We start from the raw sequence: 11539 nt of genomic DNA on the forward strand, positions 1-11539 counted from the left end.
GGAGTGTTTGAGGCAAGAACCCACATGACACCGAGAAGGGCATAAAGGGACAGGAGACTTCCTCCCCACCCCAACATGGTCCCTGAGGGCCCCAGGGAGCCAGGCTGCTGGTCAGCCAAGCAGAGGCCCAGCACACTTCCACTTCCAGGAGGGAGTGGGGGGTGGGGGGAGAAGGGCAGTCCTGGAGCTGCCTGCCCGCCTGTCAGAGGAGGGACGCCTCGTGGGAAGCCTCCCACTGCAGGCCCTGGTTCAGTCCTCCTTGGATCACTTCCACAGGTACGTATGGGGAAGACAGCTGACAGAGAGCAGGGCTGGTGCCTGGGAGGCTCCTCAGTGATGGAGGCAGCCCATGCTGCCCCAAGACCTCAGCACCAGCTCCAGGCCCCCTCTTCTGAGAGGCCTTCGCCAGGAACAAACTTGCCCATCCCCTACCCCCACCAATAACCAGAGCTCTCCGTGAGCCTGATGTGGGTGTTTTACCTGGGTGAACTCACCCCATCCTCTCCAAATGATGACACCCCAGGTCACAGATAAGCAAGCTCAGGCACAGATGACTTGCCCATAGTCACAGTGATAAGTGGCAGGGTGGGGATCTGACCCTGATAGTCAATGGACAGCTGGACACGGCCTTTCACCCAGTCCTGCACATGCTCTCCCCACCACTGGCATGGCCTGGGGCCAGGCTCAAGCTCCTTGGACCTCAACTGTAAAACAGAGGTCTTATGGGTGCCCACTTCCCAGGGTGAAGGTGAGGATGTCAGTCCCAGGAACAGTGCCCATCACAGGGCACAAGCACAGTGCATGTCACCTGTCACTCTTGGTGCCAGCGCTGCTATGGTGGAGCTTGTGGTCTGTAGCAAAAGACCCAGCACAGATGTAGTGCTGTCAGGAACAGGCACCACCCCCAAGGAAGAAGAGGAGGTCTGGCTTGAAAGACCACAGCTCAGTGGGGCAGGTCTCCACTGGGGGAGGCTGAGATGGAGTCAGGTGTCCTCAGGTGGACCCTTTAGGGGTTCAGTCACTCCAGAGCCCCACCACAGGCTGGGGAACCAAACACTGCTGGCCTTCACCCACCGTTCCACTTCCATCCACATGGCCCCCAGGCCACCAGGCCTGCTGGGTCCTGTGTGCCAGGCATCGGTGGGTGCTCAGCTCTGCACACCACCCTGTGAGCCAGGTAGCGTTAACCTCATTTAGCAGATGACGGACCTGAGGCTCAGAGAGGTCAGGTAACACAAAATAATGATGAAAAGAGCTAACACTGTTGAGCAGTTGCTCTATGCTAGGCTATGGAGAAAGAGCTTTGAATGCATTATCTCCCTTAATTCTCAAATGTAGCCTCTGAATTAAGGATATTGCTACCAGTTTGCAGATGTGGAATCCAAGGCTTGTAGGTGAGAGTTACCTACCAAAAATACACAGCCATTGGCTAGCTGATGCGGGATTCCCACCCTCAAGTCTGATGACCATCACTCTCCTTTCACTCATGGCCCCTGGCACAACGCGGGCAGATGCCAGGGTGGAACAGGGGCCACACCTTCCCTCACGGCCATCCCTCTGCACATGAGCACAGACATACTCACGGCTCCTCCCTTTCTCTCCATGTCTCTATTCCCAACTTGCAGACATAATCAGGGTGAGCACTGGGTGGTGCCACCAAGACAGGACATTTTTCTGAACCAACCTCACTTTCTACCAACACCACCTTCTCCCAGCTCCCCACCAGAGATGGCTGACTAAATGGGAACCCTCCGCAATGTCAGTAATCCCATCGTAGCCTCAGACTTGTAGGAGGGGTCTCAGGGAAGAGCAGACTCTTCTCCTCCATGCAGGGATCAGCTGCATGTCCAAGGCTGGGCTCGGGGCTCAGCAAGGCCAAGGGAGCCCCCAGCCCCTCAGAGGCCCAGGCAGGCCCCAGAACAAACACTATTAGTCTGTTGAAGAGACACAGGGATTGGACGCTGCAGCCCTGATTCCTGACTGCCACAGATTAAATTGGGAATAATGTCCCCGATCTCAGAACCAGATTCGATACAGCTTATAATCTGCTCAGACATCACACCATTATGCTAAGCAGTGTGGCTTGTGAGGTGGCTGCGCTGCTTCGTTTATCATCCCTGGCAGCAGAGGCACTGCCAGCCAGGCCAACACCTGCTCCGGTGGGAAACAGGAGGGGCAGCGAGGCCCACGGCACCTCCTCCCTCTCTTGGACGGACAGACAGACAGAGGGCAGCCATGGCCCCCTCCCTAGTCCCACCATCCCAGAGGCAGCCATAGTGAGAGGCTGTGTTTCAAGACAGCATTTCTGAGAGCCTGAGCTGAGCTAGTACTAGAATATCCTCAGAGATGTAAATTATGTGGGTTGAACTAATGACCTATATATGTATCTTTCATCCCCTAATTAACTATGGTTTAATGAATTTCGCAGTGCACTGCTACCAGAATAGCCTTGCAGCCCAAAAGATTTTTTCCCCTCAGTTTCAGATAAATATTTAAACACCCCAAATTACAGGGAGTACCCGTGCCCAAAATTGGAAGCTTGATGCTACCCAAGGTAATTAGTCCCCTGTCTCATGGATTCAGCATTTTCATTGTTCCCTTTCTCTTCGCAAGGCAACGGCAGGCACCTTAGGCACTAGGAACCTGGCCTGGCAAAGAGCCAGGGGTTCCTGGCTGACCAACGGGCTTGTGTTCAGCTCCCAACACCTGGAAGCTCCTCTCCCAGGCTCTCGGGACTGACTCCACCCAGGGAGGGAGCAGGAGATGTTATCCACCTGCCAGCAGTGGAGCTGGCACAGACAACCCTCAGGCAAGGGGGCCCAGGACATGGATGACTGTCCTGGGAGGTCAAGATGCTACCGACCCAGGTGCTCACATCCCAGCACCCATCCCTCCCCTCAGATGGTCAACTATTCCCGAGGGTCATTATTACACTATCATGACTCCTGTTATCATCAGCTTTACTCTATTACTCACAGCTAACATGTATCAGATGCTTAAGGCACACCACTGGAGATCGGGACTGGCTAGAACCATCCCACCCCTCGTCTCTCTGGCTTTGGCTCAGGGTCAGCCTGAGGGTCAGAAGATGCTCTACCCTCACCTCTCCTCACTGGCCCTGATGCTTCCTGACCCTCTCTGACCAGGGCCACTCAGGCAAAGCCAAAGACCCCAGGGAAGCTTCCTGGACCAACTGGGCTTCCTAAAGGCCTGATGTGACTACGTCCCCTTGCTCTCCTGGGGCCTGTCTGGTGACAGGGATGGTGTGTTTGGAAACTGAGAGAAGCCCTGGCCTGTCTGAGCTGCAGCCACCCCCAGAAGGAACAAGAGGGGCGCTCCTGACCATGACCCTTGCTGGCTTACAGTGCGTCAAATGTGGCCACCTGTGGCCCAGCTCACAGGATGGTGGAGTGTGACCCTGGGAGGAACCTGAGTCCTCCCAGCCACACAAGGCCTCAGAGCCCAGGGTCCCCCTAGCTGACATCCCCCACAGCACCAGCCACCCAGCGCCCTTCACACCAGCCCACTGCCCCTGCCTCCCCCAGGCCTGTCCCTCCTCCCAGGGGTGCTGGGTCACCACTGCCCAGAGCTCCTGTCCACCCCATGCACCTTGCACAGAGCACCCACTTGTCCTCCTGACACCACCCAAAAGCTTATTCCAGGCTTTGGTGTCCTCACCGGGACCACCTCTCCAGAGCTGTGCCCCACACTCCATGCCCAGCTCACACGGCCTCCAGTAGTAACCAGTGTGATGAGCCCACCTGTTCAGAACCCTGGGACAGCAGTTCTGATCAAGCCCGTGACAACCTTGGGTCACTAAATAAGGCCTCTCAACAGCCCCCGAGGGTAACTGATGGCCCCTCTGCACAGACAAGGAAAGGGCTCACCTCTTCAATGTAGACAGGCCCCAACTACTTTAGAGTCCCTGGTGCCTGGCACTGTGCCTGGAACCCTGTGGGGATCAATAAATACTTGTGTGGATGACTGGATGGATGGATGGATGGATGGATGGAGAGATAGACAGATGGATGAGTGGGTGGAAGGATGTAAGAATAGAGAGATGGACAAGCAGACAGAGGGATGAACAGATAAACTCAAACTAATTACCAAAAAGAGACTCCAACCAGCCCCCAAATCCAAAGGGTTGGCTGGACACTGTCTCCAAGGGCACCAGGCCAGGAAAAGAGGCCCATCCATAAGGGGCCTGGACAGTCAGGCCTGGTCCCTGAGGGTCTCTCCAAAGTGGGAGGATCATGATGGGAGACACAGGAGCTGGAGTCTGAGGTGGAGAAGGGGAGGGGACAGAGAGCGAACGGATAAGTGGCATCAGGCAGAGCAGAGACCAACACAGGCTGGGCCCCAGGAGGCCCCAGGAGCACCAAGCCATAAGCTGGAGAATTGGGATGGGGCCAAACTCCCCCCTCGAGGGGGCCGGGCAGAGTCTGAAAGGACCAATGTGGGCCCGATGCCAGGCCCTCTGAACACCGAGCATGAGTTGGTAGCTGTGTCTGTTGGTCACAAGGCCCTCTGGGCAAGTCTGGGATGTGGTTCTGACCACTCTGACAGCCAACCACAAGCTCTGCAGAGATGGGTGATCAATCAACAAGTCCTGCCCCAGAGGCCGCGGCTTGGCTGGGCAGTGGACAGGCATTGGCCCAGAGCCCAGGTGAGGTCAGTGCTAGCTTGGCCAGGGAGCAGGTGGCAGAGCTGGGCAGAGCTGGACCTCCTCCTTTGAGCAGAACAGGAGTCTGAGGAGACTCAGGCCTCAATTTGGACCCCATTTCTAGAACCTGAGTAATGAATATTTGGACCCAGGGACCACAAATAGAGGGGGCTTCCCACCCCTCACACAGTCTCCCACTTCCCCAAGAATGAACAGAATCCCCATCCTTGCTTATTAAACTCCTTCCCCAAAACCCATGAGCAAAGCATAGAGGCGGCACAGAAGGAGTAGCTTCAGCTGCAAAGGCGCTGTCTAATGAGGTGGCTTCTGCCAAAGTCACCTTCCCCCACCTTCACCCCCACCCCCTCCAGGAGGCCGGAGGTTGCCTCACCTCAGACAGGCGGCCATATTCAGGCAGATCTGCGGAACCAAACTGGGAGGAGGGCAGCAGGGGAGGGGATGCTGCCTGGGCTAAAACAACAATATTACAGGAATCACCCAAAAACACCCATGGGCTTTGTTTGGAATTAGCAGACTTGGAAGAAATCTTTACCTTCTTTGCGGGTCCTATAACCTGGGATAAATCAGCATCTCAATCGGATTGTCTCCGGGTGTGACAGTCCCCACTCTCCAGCTGCTGTCAGGACTGAAGGAGGCAGAGCAATCCCATCAGCTCGCAGGCCGAGGCAGTTTGCAGGAACGAGGAAATGAAGTCACACCCACCCTCACCTCCTCAGGGGAAGGCTCTGGTCTCCCTGACACCTGCCCAGCTCTGCAGGAGGGGCCGAGACCTCAAGGGGCCTAAGGCCTGACACAGGGCCCCCAGAAAACCCTCCTGTCCCCAAATACCTTCCTCTTCTGACTACCACGATGTCACCAGATGAAGAGAGGGTCCCCTACTAAGGCCTCCCCTATTCCTTAGGAGGTGGGGAGGGGAGTCCCCAGGGGGCCCCTGCCTGACAGTAGGACCTGTGCACTGGGGATGGGACTGGAAGGCAGGAGAGGGCCCAGCATTAGGCCACTACAGGCCAGCTGGGGTCACCGCAGGCCTGACCTTTAAGGCCCCCTCCTCTGGCCTTGAGTCAGATCCTCCCCCATCCCTATGCCTCCCACCCTCTCCAGTCTCTGACATCAGACAGAAGTAACTGAACACTGATCTGACTGTGCCCCCTGCTTAGCCCTCAGGCCAAAAGGTCAATAGCTAACACCTTTGTTGAGGATCTTGCCAACCACCCTGCCTCTCCTCCCACTGCCCTCTACCTCCATCTGTCCCCCACTGATCCCGACTCACCTACATTTCTCCACCCACCTCCTCCTCCTCCCCACAAGGAGAGGAGAAAGCTGTTCCAGAACCCAAGGCATTAGCCCAGGCGGTCCCCTCTGCCTGGAACTCCTTCACCTCAACCACCGCTTTGCAGTGATAAATCGGCCTTTAATTCCAGACTCAACCCAAGCATGTGCTCCTTGAGAAAGTCTCCAATTGCCACCCAATCACCAGGCCTCCAGGTCCTCTTATGCATGTTTGCTTGTATGTCTGTCTTCCCATACTAGATCCTTCCAATCCCCAGTTACCAGATGGGGCTCACAGAGAGCCTCATCAGTGTTTGATGAATGAATGCATGAACATACGGATGAATGAATGACTGCACGAAAGGATGCATGGATGAATGAATGAATGAATGAATAAATGCAAAAATGGATGAATGAATGATGGCCTGAATGGATGGATGAAGAGGTCCAACAAGAATACCACATGAAGAAGATGCAAGGGCAGGAGCCAATACGGACACTCTCTCCCAGGGCCAAGATTCCCTCCACGGCAGACAAAGCTCCACCAAGCTGCAAATATGGTGCATTTCTCTCTGTTGAGGGCATGCAGGGCAGAGGCACAGGGGTGGACGAGGTGACCTCTCCAGCATCCCTCCAGCATTAAGCTTTCCCTCCTGCTGCTTGAGCAGCCCCTTTGTTTCCACGGTTACGTTCTCAGTGCACAGCCTTCCCGAAGAAGAGTGGTGTGGGGAGCCCTTGGCATTGGGGTGTCTTGTGGGCAAAGGGAAATGCTCTCAGTGAGCAGCGCGGGGGCACCGAGCCTCCGACTTTCTCTACAGATCCAGCTCCTTATGCAAATGTGCTGCCTCTCAGCTCCCCCTCAGGACACTCAGCAGGCTTGTCCAAGGATTGTTTAAAAATCGTGTGTACTTTACAGATATAGAGAACAAACGAGTGGTTGCCAATGAAGAGAGAGAAGGGGAGGTCAATATAGGGGTGAAGGATTAGGAGGCACAAACTACTATGCATGAAATAAGTCATAAGGACATACTGTACAGCATAGGGAAGATAGCCAATATTTTATAATAACTTCAAATAGAATATAATCTATAAAAATATTGAGTTACTGTGCTGTACGCCTGAAGCTAACATAATGTCAATCAACTATACTTGAATTAAAACAAGAATCCTTAGAAACTTTTATATACAATAGGACAAAATTACACCAAATTACACAGCTTCATGGCTGCAGCCAGTCCCCACACCTGCAGCTCACAGGCCCCTAACCTTTGCCAGGAGCGGGTACCTCCAAGCCTTGCAGGGCCACCACCCAGTTGTCCTTAGAAAATCCTAGATTTGCATCCTTCTGCTCAGCTCCCCAGCATGTCAGGCCCCAGATGGATTGGCCTGCAGGTCTGGAGTCAGGGGTGGGCACTGTCACCTAAATCTGCTCAATCCAGGAGCCAGGAGCACCTTCCCCAAAGGTGCAATTTGGAATTTGTCTGCCAATCATTGCCTGCAAGAGTCAGAGCCAGGACGGGGCAGCAGCTAGAGTGAAACAGGCCTCAGTCACCCAGCAGCTGCCGTGGTCCCTCAAGGTATCACCAGGGATCAAGGTAGCACAGACACCTGGCACGGACTCAAGTCTTCCACACACCTCCGCAGCTGGGAGGCGGCTCAAGGCCAGGCACCTGCTGAGGCTTCTCTAGGTCCAGCTAGGCCAAGGTCTGTCCTGGAAGCTCTGAGAGCACAAACTTCCCCGGTGCACATCCTGATGGGTGCTCCCACTGCCTAAATGAGGTACCTTGAACAAGACCTGAAGTGGCACCTGCATCTCGGTGTGCTGTTCCATGTCATCGTCACTACCGCTCCAGGAGGTAGATCTGAGTGTCTGTACTTTATCCCTGGGGACACTGAGACTCTGGCCTGACCTGAAGTGACCCTGCTACTGAGGGGCAGAGTCGGGTGTAGAGCCCAGGCCCACTGGGGCTCTTCCCTCCATCCCACTGGCCTCTAAAGTAGTGATGAGCCCAAGGGCAGGCAGGGAGATGTCGGTCTTCCTTCCAGCCAGAGACCTTAGACTTGGCCAAGAAAAGCACCACTAGCCTGCTCAGTCTGGAGTGTCTTCCATCAGCCCCCGGCAGCCCAGCTCCTTCACATCCACTCAGCCCCTGGTTGAATGACACCTTCCCCAAGGACCTGCCTGGACCCCAGCCCTCTGCCAGGCACTCCAGGTGTCTCCCTCATCTCATGTTAGCTCTGGCCCCAGCACTCCTGGGACCCCTCCATCAGAGCCCCCACCACACTGCACACACAGGATTATTGATGCGGCATGAAAAAATGGATGAACAAACGCACATGTGTTTTGGCACCAACTCCAATTTGGTGTGCAAATGCTTAATGTCTCCAGGAACAGAGAGGAAACACGTCTCCCCACTAACAAGCTGCAGTCAGTGACTTCCATTTTCCTGGACCAAAGACACGCAGCATCCGTCATCTGTGCTGGTAGCCAAGTGACACCGTCTGACATGTGGCTGGGTGGTGGAAGGATGTATGTAAACAATTTGTGCTGCCTGAGATAACATCACCATCTCCAGAGCTGGGGGGCCTCCAGCTACGTGTGAGATATCCGTGCGCGGTCAGAATCACCTCCGTGATGATCTCACATCGAGTTTGCTGAGTCTCCGAGAAGCATCGTAAATGTGAAGGATAACTGCTTCTCTGGGCTTTACCACATCTTTCATCCTGAAAATAAGTGGTGATGGTGTTTGTGATGTGCTTACTGAAAGGGCTGGGGGCTCTGTGCAGATAACTCTTTTATGACACAAAGTACTTGACTAAGACGGAAAATGGCATTACTCATGTTAAATTCAAAATGAGCATTTTGTCCCAGATTGCTAGACCCAGTAAATGTCATTAACTATCTGAGGTTACGAGGGAATCCGCAAAGGGTTACTCTTTGGTGATTACATTTACTGTAGCTATAGAAACAAGAGCCATCAGACTCAGCCCGGCTGACAGCTCTGTCTTTTCCCCCAAGAATGGTTCATCTGCGTGTTGCCATCTCCAAAGACCGGGCTCCAAATCTGGCATCTTTGCCGCCTGCTCCTGGGAAAATTGTTTCCCCCAAAGACACCAGGCTGGAGCCCCAGGACCCAGGCTGCTGTGATTCTCGATTGGAAAATGATGATAAAAGACAGAGCTAAGGACGTGCTCTTCATGTGGTTTCTGCATTGAAATGTGCCCCCTGCATGTGTGCCAGGAAGTTATGCTTCCTGGGGCCAGCCTTTGGTGGACGATGCATTATTTACGGGCAGCGGACTATTGTGCAAAGCACCACAGAGCCCCACACTCACTGCCATCTCCCACCCAACTGTCACAACTCTCCCTCCAAATGCACCCTTCCTACTGGAGGCCTCGGAGGTCCACTGCCTTCTAGGCCAGCACCTTCCTCTCCACCTGTAACTGACAGCAGTTCCCTCGTGTCACATGTGTGACACCAGCACCTTCCTCACCACCTGGTGACCCAATACCTTCCCTCTCTACCCACAACAGCAGTGCCGCCCTCGCCAGCTCTACAGAAAGCCACCAGCTTTCCTCATCCATCATTCACTAATGCTGACACCTTCCTTCACCCCCTGTCACAGCCAGCACTGCTCTTTGCCTCCTATACCTACAGCTACCTACAGCTTTCCTCACCTGATACCAGCCAGCACCCTCCTCTGCTCCCTGTGTCAGCCAACACCTTCCTGCACCACCTCCCTGCGTGTCACGGCAAACACATTTCCTGCTTACTTCCCTCACCACCTGTGACAGCCAACCTCTTCCCTCCCCATCTTTGACAAACATCTTCTCTCACCACCTCTCCATGGCAGCCAACACCTGCCCTCACCACCCAGGAGGGGTGATACCTACCCTCACCACCCAGAAATACCAGGACTTCCAGCAGTCACCTTCCTCTAAGCCAGCAGTTCTCAAAGTATGGTCCCCAGATCAACAGCTTCAGTATTTCCTGGAAACTTGTCAAAGTTCAACTGCTTGTAAATTCTTAGCCCGACCCAAATCTGATGAAACAAAACTTTTGAAGTGGGGCCCTGTAATTTGTGTTTTTAGCAAGATTTCCAGATGATTCTGATGCACATGAAATCTGAGAACCACAATGGCTGTTCTTTAGAATCACCTTTGGGAGCTTGCAAAAACCCTGACAGCCAGGTTGCACCCCCAGCATGGAGGACCCGGGGGTCACTGATTTGACAAGTTCCCAGGTGACTCTAACATGCAGCTGCAGCTGAGAGCCATGTTCTGGGCTGTGTGCTTCTTGGGAAGGGAAGACAGGGCCCAATGAGGCCCCAGCTGTGCTGCCGGCAGAGCCACCCAGCACCTGAGACTGGCCACCACCTGTCTGATGTCCGACAGGCCCCACCTAGGCCACAAAACTGCCCAGGGAACCACTGGCCAGACCCACACCTGCTGCACCACCCCAGCCAGGAATGCCTGGGCTGCAGAGGGACCCACGCTGGTTGTACATGCTTAGCTGTGGCTCATTGCCTCATCGACAGCCATCTGCATTGATGGGGGGGTGGGGAGGAGGGATCCTCAAGGATGCAGATAAGGACCAGCTCCCAGGGTGGGCCACGTGAGGGAACCCACTGTGGACAAGTTCTGCTTGAGCCTGGCCCCCAACGCCCAAGGCCAGGCCTGTCCTTGGTAGCCAGCTTCTCTCCTGCTCCGTGGGCCCTCCACTCACATAAGTGTCACCCCCCTGTGACCCCTGCCCTCTGCTCCCTGAGAAATTGCAATTACCTGAGAAAGGCCTGGAAGGAAATAAGCCCAAATGTAAGCTGGTGGGGTTAGGCTGTATGGTAAGAATCTGTCTTCTCTTGCCTTCCTATTTCAAAAGCTCTGCCGTATAATTATACTGCATTTATACTTTAAAATTAATGATTAGTACAAATTATCTACTCGCTTCACAGCTTAGGTTAATCCCACACAAACACATCAGCTCCTTCAGGGACACCTGCCCTGGCCTCTGCACCCTGGGGTGCCTTGGCTGAGCTCCCTTGCACCCGTGTGCACACCTGGATAGGCTTGAGCACTCTTGGCTCAGGAGGCCCTCCTTCTCCTGCTGTCACCAGCTTTCTTCACCAGTGCCAGCCTTGGGCCTCAGAGGGGTCCTGCATTGCCCCCAGGAGTCCTGGGGTATCCTCAGCACCATGCCTATAGGAGTTCAATTTGGTCCTGTTGGGCAGAGGCCCTGGACACGGCAGCTGGAGAGGCTGCCCACGTCTGCTCACCTGTGCTGGGCTGCGTTGGCAGGTTGGCAGACAACTTGAGGGGCGTCCCACGGCCCTCACCTCCTCTGCCCACCCAACACATACTCCATTTCAGCTCCTTACATTCTATACACCCCTAACCACTCTATCATCTCCCCTAGGATGTACAGGACAGCCAGTAACTAAAGCTCCCAGAGAGGAAACCAGGATCGTTCAGATCACAACCCGCCCTTGCCTTTCCTTCGAAAGTAGGCATGGAACAGAAACTGTCCAGCTCCAGAAATTGTCCAGAAGCAGACATGGTTCTCCCAGCCCCACAGATGTGTGGATGTGA

This window comes from Vicugna pacos, chromosome 11 (genome assembly GCF_048564905.1).
Source record: "Vicugna pacos chromosome 11, VicPac4, whole genome shotgun sequence".
In the NCBI taxonomy this organism is placed as follows: Eukaryota; Metazoa; Chordata; class Mammalia; order Artiodactyla; family Camelidae; genus Vicugna; species Vicugna pacos.